The sequence below is a fragment of the Salmo salar genome, chromosome 20 (assembly GCF_965601325.2).
Source record: "Salmo salar chromosome 20, fSalSal1, whole genome shotgun sequence".
NCBI lineage: Eukaryota > Metazoa > Chordata > Actinopteri > Salmoniformes > Salmonidae > Salmo > Salmo salar.
The window spans coordinates 22,176,442-22,189,079 of NC_138310.1; the positions used below are offsets into that span (position 1 = coordinate 22,176,442).

Consider the following 12,638-nt stretch of genomic DNA (forward strand, 5'->3'; position numbering starts at 1 on the left):
AGAAACAGTTTCAATCATCCTCATCACCCCTTCAGCCCAATCTGGAGCCCTCTACAGAGCAGCCTGCTTCACAACAGAGAGAGCTTGCTCCTTAGCTCTGGTCTAGGATCCACTTTCTCTTGTCCAATCATAAGCTCAACCACTATTAGCTCAAACCAATGCTTGGGTGCTTTTCTTGATATCTCTATAACCAGCTTCCTTCTTCCTACAGTGCTGGTTACACATACATGCCCAATTAGGCTCTGATTACTGTGACATCACCACTCCTTGCTGTTACAACCAACAGCCAATAGTGGTGGTGGACTGAGAAGGTGAGAGGGCTGGGATACTGTGTGTGTGCGCGTGTGTGAATGAGAGAGGGGTGTGTGGTGCATGTGTAGTCAGAGCTTGTATCTCATGCTTGTGGATGTCTTTGTGCCAAGGGGAGGAGACAGAGTAGGGCTTGTGCTCAATTTGTCAGCTTACTGAAACATTGTGCCAGAGTATTTTTCAATATGTAAATGCACTGAGGAGAGAGAGAGGGAGAGAAAAGAAAGGGGAGGTAAGGAGGGCAGCAGAAAAAAGACTGCGTCTTAGAGCTGTGAGACAGAAGTGATGGACTCAGCACTCAGAAAGTGACATTCTTCTCCTACCGGGCTACAGAGAGCACACTGACCTCTCACTGTCTCCTGCTTTCTCACTGCCTGTGAGGAATCTACACATTACATCTAAAAACAAATGTGGATTTACTCCATTTAGTCTTTTCAAGTGGAATTTTTCATCTTTGCTCAATGCCTTCAGTACAAAGGACATCTTCCCGAGAAGTGCAGCTCCTGGTTCTATAATGAAGGTGTTTTAATAACAGGCTTCAAACCAAAGTCCACTTTTAAGTGACAGAACGGATGCAGGTTACAAAAAACAAGTGATCTAGAGAGAGGACAGCCCCAAACAGCTTTCACACAGACCGGTGATGACTTTCTTCAAGGGGACACTTCAATCAGTGTTGCCAGGACGGCAAGGGAACTGAAGGGATAACAAGCTAGAGTTGACAATTATCTGGTAAGGATTCAGTGGCCTTTGACTTTCACTGCATCTTTCTCTGTATTGAATGTGTACATGCAGTAATCTAGCATGGCTTGCTCATACTTCTGTTAGTGTTGCTCCTAAGTAGAGCCTCAAAGATGAACTTTTCACTGATTGAATTAGCTCACTTGTCTAATCTGTTGATAATTTAGTAACTTTAGTCATTTGTTTGAAATTGACCACTGAGCTGCACAGTGTCAGACAGGCTTTGCCACTCTGTGTTGAGTTAGCCAGAGATTCCTGCTGACCAGTTTGAAGCTTAGCACCTGGGTGCTATCTATATGGAGCTACAAGGAGAGGTCTGTTGTCCGGGGTTAATTCCCCTGTCTGGGTTAACGAAGCAGCTGGATCTGATATAGACTCAGAAGATAGGGGTCAATACAAAGCAGAGAGACTAAAGTCGTGGGCTTTCCAGGGCAAGGGCTTGTTAACTACTGATAAACACTCAGCTTGTCATCACAGATGATTCCAAAGGTGTACTCGAACAACAAAGATAGGCTGCTAGTGAATAGTGCCAACAGCAGGAGCCTGGGTTTTTTAATAGGAACATCTATGGGGCATTCATGATTGTAAGCAGAGCCACAAAAAACGATGCCCTCATTTTCTGATATGGTTCACACCAGCAGAAGATGTTTGCTTGAGGATGTTTGATTATTCATAAAAATAAAATATTTCACATCACAAAATTCCAAATTACAACCCAAGAAGCTTGCAGTTGAATTTTAGTCTAAATGAGTTTGCTGTCATTTGTACATTAATGGATATAGATAGATATATTTTATTAAAATGATCCATAGAGTACTGGGTGCAGCATTCCCCTGCGTCAGGATGTTCCACCATGCTGAAGTGGACAGGGAAGAAGAGAGCTGTTCTGTTGAATCTCTGCTTTGTCTCTGCTGCCAGGGCTGTGCTTGGATAAGAGGGCTTTGAGGGTGCATTTAGAAATGTTTTCAAACGGTTCCTGAAACCCCCTGCCTGACACCATCAGAGGAAATGTGACAGCCAAAACAACAAACCACACCACACAACAACACACAAGCCAGAAAGAGTCAAATAAAGCAACCCTACTAAATATAGTAAATGATCGTCAGAACTATTATGTGCCGTGGAAAGCCATAACAATGGCGGCTTTCCATCAGCTTCAGACTCAACGCAATCAGACCGAGCAGATAGTTTAGGCTGAGTCTGGGGCTGAGTTGAATTATGTCTACAGTGTTATGTTATGGGCTAACCAGGATTACATGCTTGAGGAAATAATGTGGTCACCTTAAAGTAATAACCCAGATTAGCATGTACAAAGTTAACTTGATTCTGATCTGAAACATATTGTATGTCATACAACCAGCACTGTTATGGCTCACTATAATTGTTCCTAATTTGAGCATGTACGGGTGCCTCATTTTGCACAGTGCTCCAGTGCTGTAGTTTGGGAGGTGTTGAATTTATATGCTGTGACTAGTAATAAACTGTGAAGATTGAAGTGCACTTGTATTAGTGGGGGTGGTAGTTGAGATAACAGAGCGTCTGGTGTTTGTATGACTTGCTGTGGTGTGGTAGGGCAGGAGGCAGAGCTGACGTATAGGTACAGCAGAGTTGGGGCAGAGAGAAGGGGTCTCTTTCTTTCTCCGCAAATACCAGTGCGTCTGTCTGTAGTGTCTGTGGCAGCTCACTCTAATGAGGTGGCTAAGAATGTGAGGAATGCCACGCTCACTCTGAAATGAGAGGGGCTGGGGCGAGGGACATCAGCCGGGCCCGCCGGTCCGCTCACCTACTAATTACTATATGTTGAGCATGAACAAAAACACTGGAGCATGCTGCTGCTCACAGCCACACTAAACCACACAAAGCACTACCTGTCACACTATTAGATAAAGTCACTACCGACCTGTGAATTTGACAGACATGCTAACGAGCAAGACAGCCCTACTTAGGAACACTGTTTACCTCAAGGGCACTATCATCCATAAAGCTACTGTAGTTATTTGTCTACAGTATCACTGTCCTCTTAAACACCTATCCACTGAGTGTTGACACAGAGATGTTCAGTGTCCTCTGTGGTGTCCTCTGTGGTGTCCTCTGTGGTGTCCTCTGTGGTGTCCTCTGTGGTGTCCTCTGTGCCCGACAGTATATGAAGCTACTCAACACCAGTAAATCATACACATTGCTAGAGGCCATGCAGTCAATGGCTGCTCATTTAAACAGAAATGATGTCACGACAATAATAAGGCCAGTCAGTCTGCTGTCTGTGTATAACTATGAAGGAGGAGAGAGCATGAGGCCTGCTGTTGTTGCCTCTGGGGTTCATAACAGGGTGATTTTCTTGGGCAGATGGGAATCTCTCTGGTCCCTGGGAGCCTGAGTCTGGCATGTGGTGTTATCTGAATAAACACACTCCCTCACTACAAGCTCAGACATTTTCCTCCAGCTTTGAGGTGGCTGGGAGACTCCTGGCTAACCGCATGGTATTATGGGGCTCCTCTGCAGTCATGAAGTGGCTGGCGCATAACTTCCCTCAAACAGACAGCTCATGTTTCAGAGAGGGAAGCCACAGCAGTACCACAGTAGTCCCAGGCCATTAACAGAGTGGAAACCGTGACTGTTGTATTAGACCTGATTGGTCAATATCAAGTGTTGTTGTCCTCTGTTTCCCTCTGAGGAATTCATTTTATTTTCTGTTTTACATCCCACAAAGAGCTCAGCAGATGTTCTTAATAAGGACTTTGTTTAGAGAATGTAGCTAAATCCAACCTTTACCATCTTCCCTTTGTCAATCAGCACTTGCTGTGATGATATCATATGGCTTGATTAGTGATTAACTCCAGGAAAAGACCCACATACTGTATCGGAGGAGTGTTTCACAGTAAAACAAAACCTAACCATGGCTTCTTTTGAACTTTTACTGGTAGGCAAAAATAGACTCTTATATTCATGAGAACAACATATTGTTGCTGTCTGATGAAAACCTCCAAAACAAACTTTTCAGGAAAGTAAAAAATTGCATATTTTTCCATTAAGAACAAAGAATTCTGAAACTTCAGAAGCTATTTTGAATAAATGTTCTTGGTCCTAGAGTCATGAAATGTTTAGAGTACATTGAGGAGAGTTACTGCTTTCAATAAATGTAACAAATGAAAAATTGCCAAATCGGACAGCGACGATATAGAGCTTTAAATGTGTTAGAACATTTACAGCTCAAACAGTTTTAAGTAAGTTAGTATATGTTTGTCTCTCCCACTCCATGTCTTTATCGCTTTTATACAGTATCTTCGACACAAATTTTCTTCATACCAGCCAGAGATCTCCAAGGGTCTTGATCTTGGACAGTTGCTCTCCGTCTATTCAACCTAATGGGCTGGCCCCATGCCCAGAATAGCAAGGCAAAAACAAAAGTTTTCTCCCCTCTGATTCTGAAGGCTGTCTGGACATCTTGCACGTGGTTCTCCTTTGGGTCAGACCTCTAGCAGTAACTACTGAGCAGGTAATGTAGTTACTCTAATACTAAATAGAGTCAACAGAATCAGGCCAGCAGCCATGCGCCTGCCCTGCACCAAGCCTCCCACTCTAGAGGTATGAGATCAGAAAGGCTTGTCCTGACTCTGGGGAGGTGTTGCACAGGGCTCCTCTGTAATCCAATCTGCAGCAGCTTTCAATTAAGGAACCCAAGGGGTGCAGGCCCTTGTTATCCTTACACTGCGGTCACATTCTCCATTGCACTCAGTGGCATCCCCTCAGCTTCCAAAAGCACCACAGCCTCTTCAACTGCTGCCTGGCTATTTTTCTAATAAAAAGGTCCTTTGAAATCTGGAACAAACAGTCAGTGTCTCTTTTTCATGAACTCCTGTGAAAATCTAAGCGTTGCATGTTAAAAGTTAGTTGTTGTGCACTAGTCATACTACTTAAATGCAACCTCTGTCCAGAGAAACTGTATCAGGTAAGATTGTTATTAGACAACATTCCCTCTACACTGTTTAACAGAGCAATGTAATGGTCCAGAGAAGGTTTAGCTAAGAGTTCAACATTCTTTCCAGGTTAAGTTTAGATTGAAATTCTAAATACATATAGGAAATAATATACAGTATAGACAATGTGTGCTTTATCTTGTGAATGAGCCGCATTACCTGTCTCTTGGTAAACGGTTCAGGCCTGATGCAGTCTGATCAATATCTTAAAAAAGGCGCAGGAATAGCATCAGCTGCTCTGTGTGTCAAACTTTCCATACGCAGTGTGAAACCACTCCTCTTAACAGTGGCAGTCACCCAAGAGAGCCAGAGTCAGGACAGCTAGCTAAACACAGTCACCTGACATCAAGTGAGATAATGGCGCCGAAGGGGATGGCTGCTGTTGTACGGGCTCCTAACCAACTGTGCTATTTTGTGTGTTTTTTCTGCATTGTTTGTAACTTATTTTGTACATAATGTTGCTGCTACTGTCTCTTATGGCCAAAAAGAGCTTCTGGACATCAGAACAGCGATTACTCACCTCGAACTGGATGTAGATTTTTTCTTAATCCAGTCTGACGCAAAGGATGTACTGCTTCTCCGAGACCAGTCCCAAATCCCTGTCATTCGCGTGAAGAAAAGACGGAAATACAGGGGGCGGAGATCGGGTTGCCTTGTGAGAATTCGTTGGCGAGTGGGTAACCCGCCTCTACCATCCGTTCTATTGGCCAACGTGCAATCACTGGAAAATAAACTGGATGAAATCTGCTCGACACTATCCTACCAACGGGACATTTTGCATAGTCAACTTACACACAGCTTTGACACACATACTTATCCCACGAGACATGCCACCAGGGGTCTTTTCATAGTCCCCAAATTCAGAACAAATTCAAGAAAACGTACAGTATTATATAGAGCCCTGATTGCATGGAACTTCCTTCCATTTCATATTGCTCAAATAAACTGCAAACCTGGTTTAAAAAAACAGATAAAGCAACACCTCACGGCACGCCTCTCCCCTATTTGACCTAGATAGTTTGTGTGTATGCATTGATATGTAGGCTGTGTGTGCCTTTTTTAAATATGTAGTTCTGTGCTGTTCTTGTCTAATAATGTTCTGTATTATGTTTCATGTTTTGTGTGGAGCCCAGGAAGAGTAGCTGCTGCTTTTGCAACAGCTAATGGGGTTCCAAATAAAATACCTACATTTAAAAACTGTAATATCTTATGTTTCATCGAGTCATGGCTGAACGACGACACAGATAATATTCAGTTGGCTGGGTTATCCGTGCATCGGCAGGACAGAACAGCTAGATCTGGTAGGACGAAGGGTGGGGGTGTGTATCTATTTGACAACATCAGCTGGTGCGAGAGGTCTAATATTAAGGAGGTCTCGAGGTATTGCTCGCCTGAGGTAGAGTACCTCATGATAAACTGTAGACTATAGTATCTACCAAGAGATTTTCCATCTATATTTTTCGTAGCCGTCTATTTACCACCACAAAGCGATGTTGGCACTAAGACCGCACTCAACGAGCTGTATGAGGCCATAAGAAAACATAAAAATGCTCATCCAGAAGTGGCGCTCCTAGTGGCCGGGGACTTTAATGCAGGCAAACTTAAATCAGTTTTATCTCATTTCTACCAGCATGTCACATGTGCAACCAGAGAGAAAAACAACTCTAGACCACCTTTACTCCACACACAGAGACACATACAAAACTCTCCCTCACCCTCCATTTGGCAAATCTGACCATAATTATATCCTCCCGATTCCTGCTTACAAGCAAAAACTAAAGCAGGAAGTACCACTGACTCGCTCAATACGGAAGTGGTCAGATGAAGCGGATGCTACGCTACAGGACTGTTTTGCTAGCACAGACCGGAATATGTTTCGGTATTCATCCGATGGCATTGAGGAGCATACCACCTCAGTCACCGGCTTCATCAATAAGTGCATCGACGACGTCATCCCCACAGTGACCGTATGTACAGTACATTTCCCAACGAGAAGCCAGGGATTACAGGCAACATCCGCATCGAGTTAAAAGCTAGAGCTGCCGCTTTCAAGGAGTGGGACACTAATCTGGATGATTATAAGAAATCCCGCTATGCCCTCAGACGAACCATCAAACAGGCAAAGTGTCAATACAGGACTAAGATTGTATTCTACTACACCAGATCTGATGCTCGTCGGATGTGGCAGGGTTTGCAAACAATTACCAACTACAAAGGGAAACCCAGCCATGAGCTGCCTAGTGACGCAAGCCTACCAGATGAGCTAAATGCCTTTTATGCTCGTTTCGAGGCAAGCAACACTGAAGCATGCATGAGAGCGCCAGCTGTTCCGGATGATTGTGTGATCGTATGGCAACTGCTCGGCATCCGACCGTAAGGCACTACAGAGGGTAGTGCGTACGGCCTTGTACATCACTGGGGCCAAGCTTCCTGCCATCCAGGACCTATATACTAGGCGTGTCAGAGGAAGGCCCAAAAAATTGTCAAAGACTCCAGTCACCCAAGTCATAGACTGTTCTTTCTGCTTCCGCACGGCAAGCGGTACCAGAGCGCTAAGTCTAGGTCCAAAAGGCTCCTTAACTTCTATGGGCTAGGTGGGACGCTTGCGTCCCACCTAGTCAACAGCCAATGGAATCGCGCGGCACGAAATACAAATACCTCAAAAATGCTATAACTTCAATTTTTCAAACATATGACTATTTTACACCATTTTAAAGACAAGACTCTCGTTAATCTAACCACATTGTCCGATTTCAAAAAGGCTTTACAGCGAAGCAAAACATTAGATTATGTCAGGAGAGTACCCTGCCAAAAATAATCACATAGCCTGTCACGTCCTGGCCAGTACAAGGGTTAATTGTCATTGTAGTTTGGTCAGGACGTGGCAGAGGGTATTTGGTTTATGTGGTTCGGGGTGGTGTGTTGTTTGTAGGGGATTTGATTTATGTATTCCGGGGTTTTTGGGCACTGTTCCTTGTTTATGTATTTCTATGTTGATCTAGCTGGTTGTATGTCTATGTTTGGTTAATTGGGGTTGGGACTCTCAATTGAAGGCAGGTGTTGTCTATTTGCCTTTGATTGAGAGTCCCATATAGTAGGGTGTGTTTGTGTTTGTCTTTTGTGGGAGATTGTTTGTGAGCGAGCACTGCTTGTTGAGCCTGCCACACTGTTGTTAGTTGTGAGTATCATTTATTGTTTTGTTTTTTCTGTGGATGCTTTACTCTTTTTGTGAATTAAAAGAATGAGTATCCCTATACCCGCTGCATTTTGGTCTTCCCTGCAACACCACGACGTATTTCGTGACACAGCCATTTTCAAAGCAAGCATATATGTCACAAAAACCAAAACCACAGCTAAATGCAGCACTAACCTTTGATGATCTTCATCAGATGACACTCCTAGGACATTATGTTATACAATGCATGCATGTTTTGTTCAATCAAGTTCATATTTATATCAAAAAACAGTTTTTTACATTAGCATGTGATGTTCAGAACTAGCATACCCACCGCAAACTTCCGGTGAATTTACTAAATTACTCACGATAAACGTTCACAAAATACATAACAATTATTTAAAGAATTATAGATACAGAACTCCTTTATGCAATCGCGGTGTCAGATTTTAAAATAGCTTTTCGGCGAAAGCACATTTTGCAATATTCTGATTACATACCCCGGCCATCACGGCTAGCTAATTTGACACCCACCAAGTTTGGGACAACCTAAACTCAGAATTACTATTAGAAAAATTGGATTACCTTTGCTGTTCTTTGTCAGAATGCACTCCCAGGACTTCTACTTCAACAACAAATGTTGTTTTGGTTCCAAATAATTCATAGTTATATTCAAATACCTCCGTTTTGTTCGTGCGTTCAGGTCACTATCCGAAGGGTGACGCGCGAGCGCATTTCGTGCCAAAAAAATTCTAAATATTCCATTACCGTACTTCGAAGCATGTCAAACGCTGTTTAAAATCAATTTTTATGCCATTTTTCTCGTAAAATAGTGATAATATTCCAACCGGGCGACGTTGTATTCATTCAAAGGCTGAATGAAACATTTTTTGAATTCTCATGACGCGCATCTCCAGTGTCACTTCCCCAGCCTGACCACTCACAAAATCTCCTGCTGTTCTTCGCCCAGAGACAGGAGACACGTCATTCCACTTTCTGGCGCCTTCTGAGAGCCAATGGAAGCCTTAGAAAATGTCACGTTACAGCAGAGATGCTGTATTTTCGTTAGAGATGCAACAGAAGGATAACAAATTGTCAGACAGGGCACTTCCTGTATGGAATCTTCTCAGGTTTTGGCCTGCCATATGAGTTCTGTTATACTCACAGACACCATTCAAACAGTTTTAGAAACTTTAGTGTTTTCTATCCAAATCTACTAATTATATGCATATTCTCGTTTCTGGGCAAGAGTAGTAACCAGTTTAAATCGGGTATGTGTTTTATCCGGCCGTACAAATACTGCCCCCTAGCCCCAACAGGTTAACAGCTTCTACCCCCAAGCCATAAGACTGATGAATAATTAATCAAATGGCCACCAGGACTATTTACATTGACCCCCGACTGCTGCTACTCGCTGTTTATTATCTATGAATAGTCACTTTACCCTGACCTACTAGGGCTGGGCGATATGTTCGAAATTTCATATCCCGATAACAATACACATCACGATATAGCACATTTTCTGTAAATTCAATGAATAAATAGTTTATATAAAATGACCACATGTAAAGGCCTATTTATTAATACATTTTGAATTATACTCGACAAATAAAAAGGTACTTACTCATATTTGATTATTTATTTTATTTAGAACCTGTGTAAATGTTCAAATAAGCATGTGACTAAATATAAAATATGAATGTATAAAATCTAAAAAGGTAAATAGAAAACACTTCAACTATAGCTGCAAACCAAATAAATATAGGCCTGTTTTGGATGTTATTTTGGCATTAATATGTGTCACATATGAATTTGCATTTAGTACCTTGGCTCAAGTGTTAACACCAACTCACGAAACCCCCGTTTCTCGACAGTGTATATTGGGGCCATGTCTTTGCAGATGTAAGTTGTAACGGCAGCTGTTATCTCCTTCCAAAAGCCTCTTGCAACGTCTGAGTCGGGGGTTTGTTTTGAGCAATGGACTGTACTTTTTTGGGTCTCATCCGTAGACTCCCTCCGTAATGTTTCACATGATTCTTGCGTAGGTGGTAAAAGAGGTTAGTGGTGTTTGTGCCTGTTGTCAGGACCGGCCTGCGGCATATTTTGCAGTGGACAGTTTTCTGGTCCGTGTCAGACTTTTCATACCCAAACCACATCCATGCGACCGAAGTTGTCCCTCTTTTAGGTATGAGCTCAGTGTCATGTTCACTCTCTTCCATGTTTGTTTGTGTTGCAAATGTCCCGTGTGGAAGAACGCGAAGCTTCGTCCAATTGACCAAGAAATATTGCCGTAAAGAGTGTGATTTGCGACACAACAAAATAAACGATAGAGCATAATATGAAACGATAGACGTTTTTCTATCGTCATATCGCCCAGCCCAACTACCTACCGTTGAAGTCGGAAGTTTACATACACCTTAGCCAAATACATTTAACTTCACTTGGGTAGGGGGCAGTATACGGAATTCTGAATGAAAAGCGTGCCCAAATTAAACTGCCTGGTACTCGGGCTCAGAAGTTAGGATATGCATATTATTTGTAGATTTGGATAGAAAACACTATGAAGTTTCTAACACTGTTTGAATGATGTCTGTGAGTATAACAGAACTCATATGGCAGGTAAAAACCTGAGAAAAATCCAACCAGGAAGTGGGAAATCTGAGACTTGTAATTTTTTTAAGTGATTGCCTTTACAGTATACAGTGACTTAGGGTTAATTTTGCACTTCCTAAGGCTTCCACTAGATGTCAACAGTCTTTAGAACGTTGTTTCAGGCTTCTACAGTTAACAGAGAGCGAACAAGAAGGCCAGGAAGTTGGTGACTCAGAAAATAATATGAGTTCAGTGGCGCGCGTCCACGTGAGAGGTAGCTGTGTTCCATTACATTTTTGAAGACATTGGAATCGTTCGGTTGGAATATTATTGAAGATTTATGTTAAAAAGGCCCTAAAGATTGATGCTATACATCGTTTGACGTGTTTCTACGAACGTAAATAAAACTTTTGACTTTTCGTCGTGAAATTTTTGCCGCACTTCCTACATTTGGAGTAGCTTACTGAACGCGGTAACAAAAAGGAGGTATTTGGACATAAATTATGGACTTCATCGAACAAAACAACATTTATTGTGGACCTGGGATTCCTGGGAGTAAATTCTGATGAAGATCATCAAAGGTAAGTGAATATTTATAATGCTATTTATGATTTTAGATGACTCCAAAATGGCGGGTATCTGTATTGCCTGATGTTGTTTTCTGAGCGCCGTACTCAGATTATTGTAAAGTGTGCTTTCCCCGTGAAGCTTTTTTGAAATATGACACAGTGGTTGCATTAAGGAGAAGTTTATCTATAATTCTTTGAATAACAGTTTAATATTTTATCAACGTTTATGATGAGTATTTCTATAAATTGATGTGCTCATTCACCGGAAGTTTTTGAAGGAAAAAACATTTCTGAAAATTACGGGCCAATGTAAAATGGGGTTTTTGCATATAAATATGAACTTTATCGAGCAAAACATACATGTATTGTGTAATATGAAGTCCTAGGAGTGCCATCTGATGAAGATCATCACAGGTTAGTGCTTAATTTTAGCTGTATTTCTGGTTTTTGTGACGCCTCTCCTTGCTTGGAAAATGGCTGTGTGGTTTTTCTTGTCAAGGTGATATGCTAACATAATCTAATGCTATGCTTTCTCCGTAAAGCCTTTTTGAAATCGGACAATGTGGTTGGATTAACGAGAATCTTATCTTTAACCTGTTAGGGCTAGGGGGCAGTATTGACACAGCCGGATAAAAAACGTACCCGAATTAATCTGGTTACTACTCCTGCCCAGTAACTAGAATATGTATATAATTATTGGCTTTGGATAGAAAACACCCTAAAGTTTCCAAAACTGTTTGAATGGTGTCTGTGAGTATAACAGAACTCATTTGGCAGGCCAAAACCTGAGAAGATTTCATGCAGGAAGTGGCCTGTCTGAGAAGTAGTGTTTCATCTTGGCTCTTTTTATTGAAGACTGAGGATCTTTGCAATAATGTGACACTTCCTACGGCTCCCATAGGCTCTCAGAGCCCGGGAAAAAGCTGAACGATATCGAGGCAGGCTCTGGCTGAAACACATTATCGCTTTTGGCAAGTGGCCGCTCAGAGTACTATGGGCTTAGGCGCGTGCCCGAGTCGACCGAATGCTTTCTTTTCTTTTGTCTGTTTACCTAAACGCAGATTCCCGGTCGGAATATTAGCGCTTTTTTATGAGAAAAATGGCATAAAAATTGATTTTAAACAGCGGTTGACATGCTTTGAAGTACGGTAATGGAATATTTAGAATTTTTTTGTCACGAATTGCGCCATGCTCGGCACCCTTATTTACCCTTTCGGATAGTGTCTTGAACGCACGAACAAAATGCCGCTGTTTGGATATAACGATGGATTATTTTGGACC

The 12,638-nt window shown here is 42.2% G+C and overlaps 1 protein-coding gene across 1 annotated transcript in view; it reads left to right on the forward strand.

Annotated features, from left to right (window-relative positions):
• The first annotated feature begins 343 nt into the window (after nucleotides 1–343).
• The window catches only part of LOC106579898 (angiopoietin-related protein 2), a 42,289-nt gene continuing 29,994 nt past the window's right edge, over nucleotides 344–12,638 (forward strand). The window contains exon 1 of the mRNA XM_014160250.3: nucleotides 344–1,038. The gene's annotated coding sequence lies outside the window, so the exon portion shown is untranslated. The remainder of the gene's footprint in view (nucleotides 1,039–12,638) is intronic.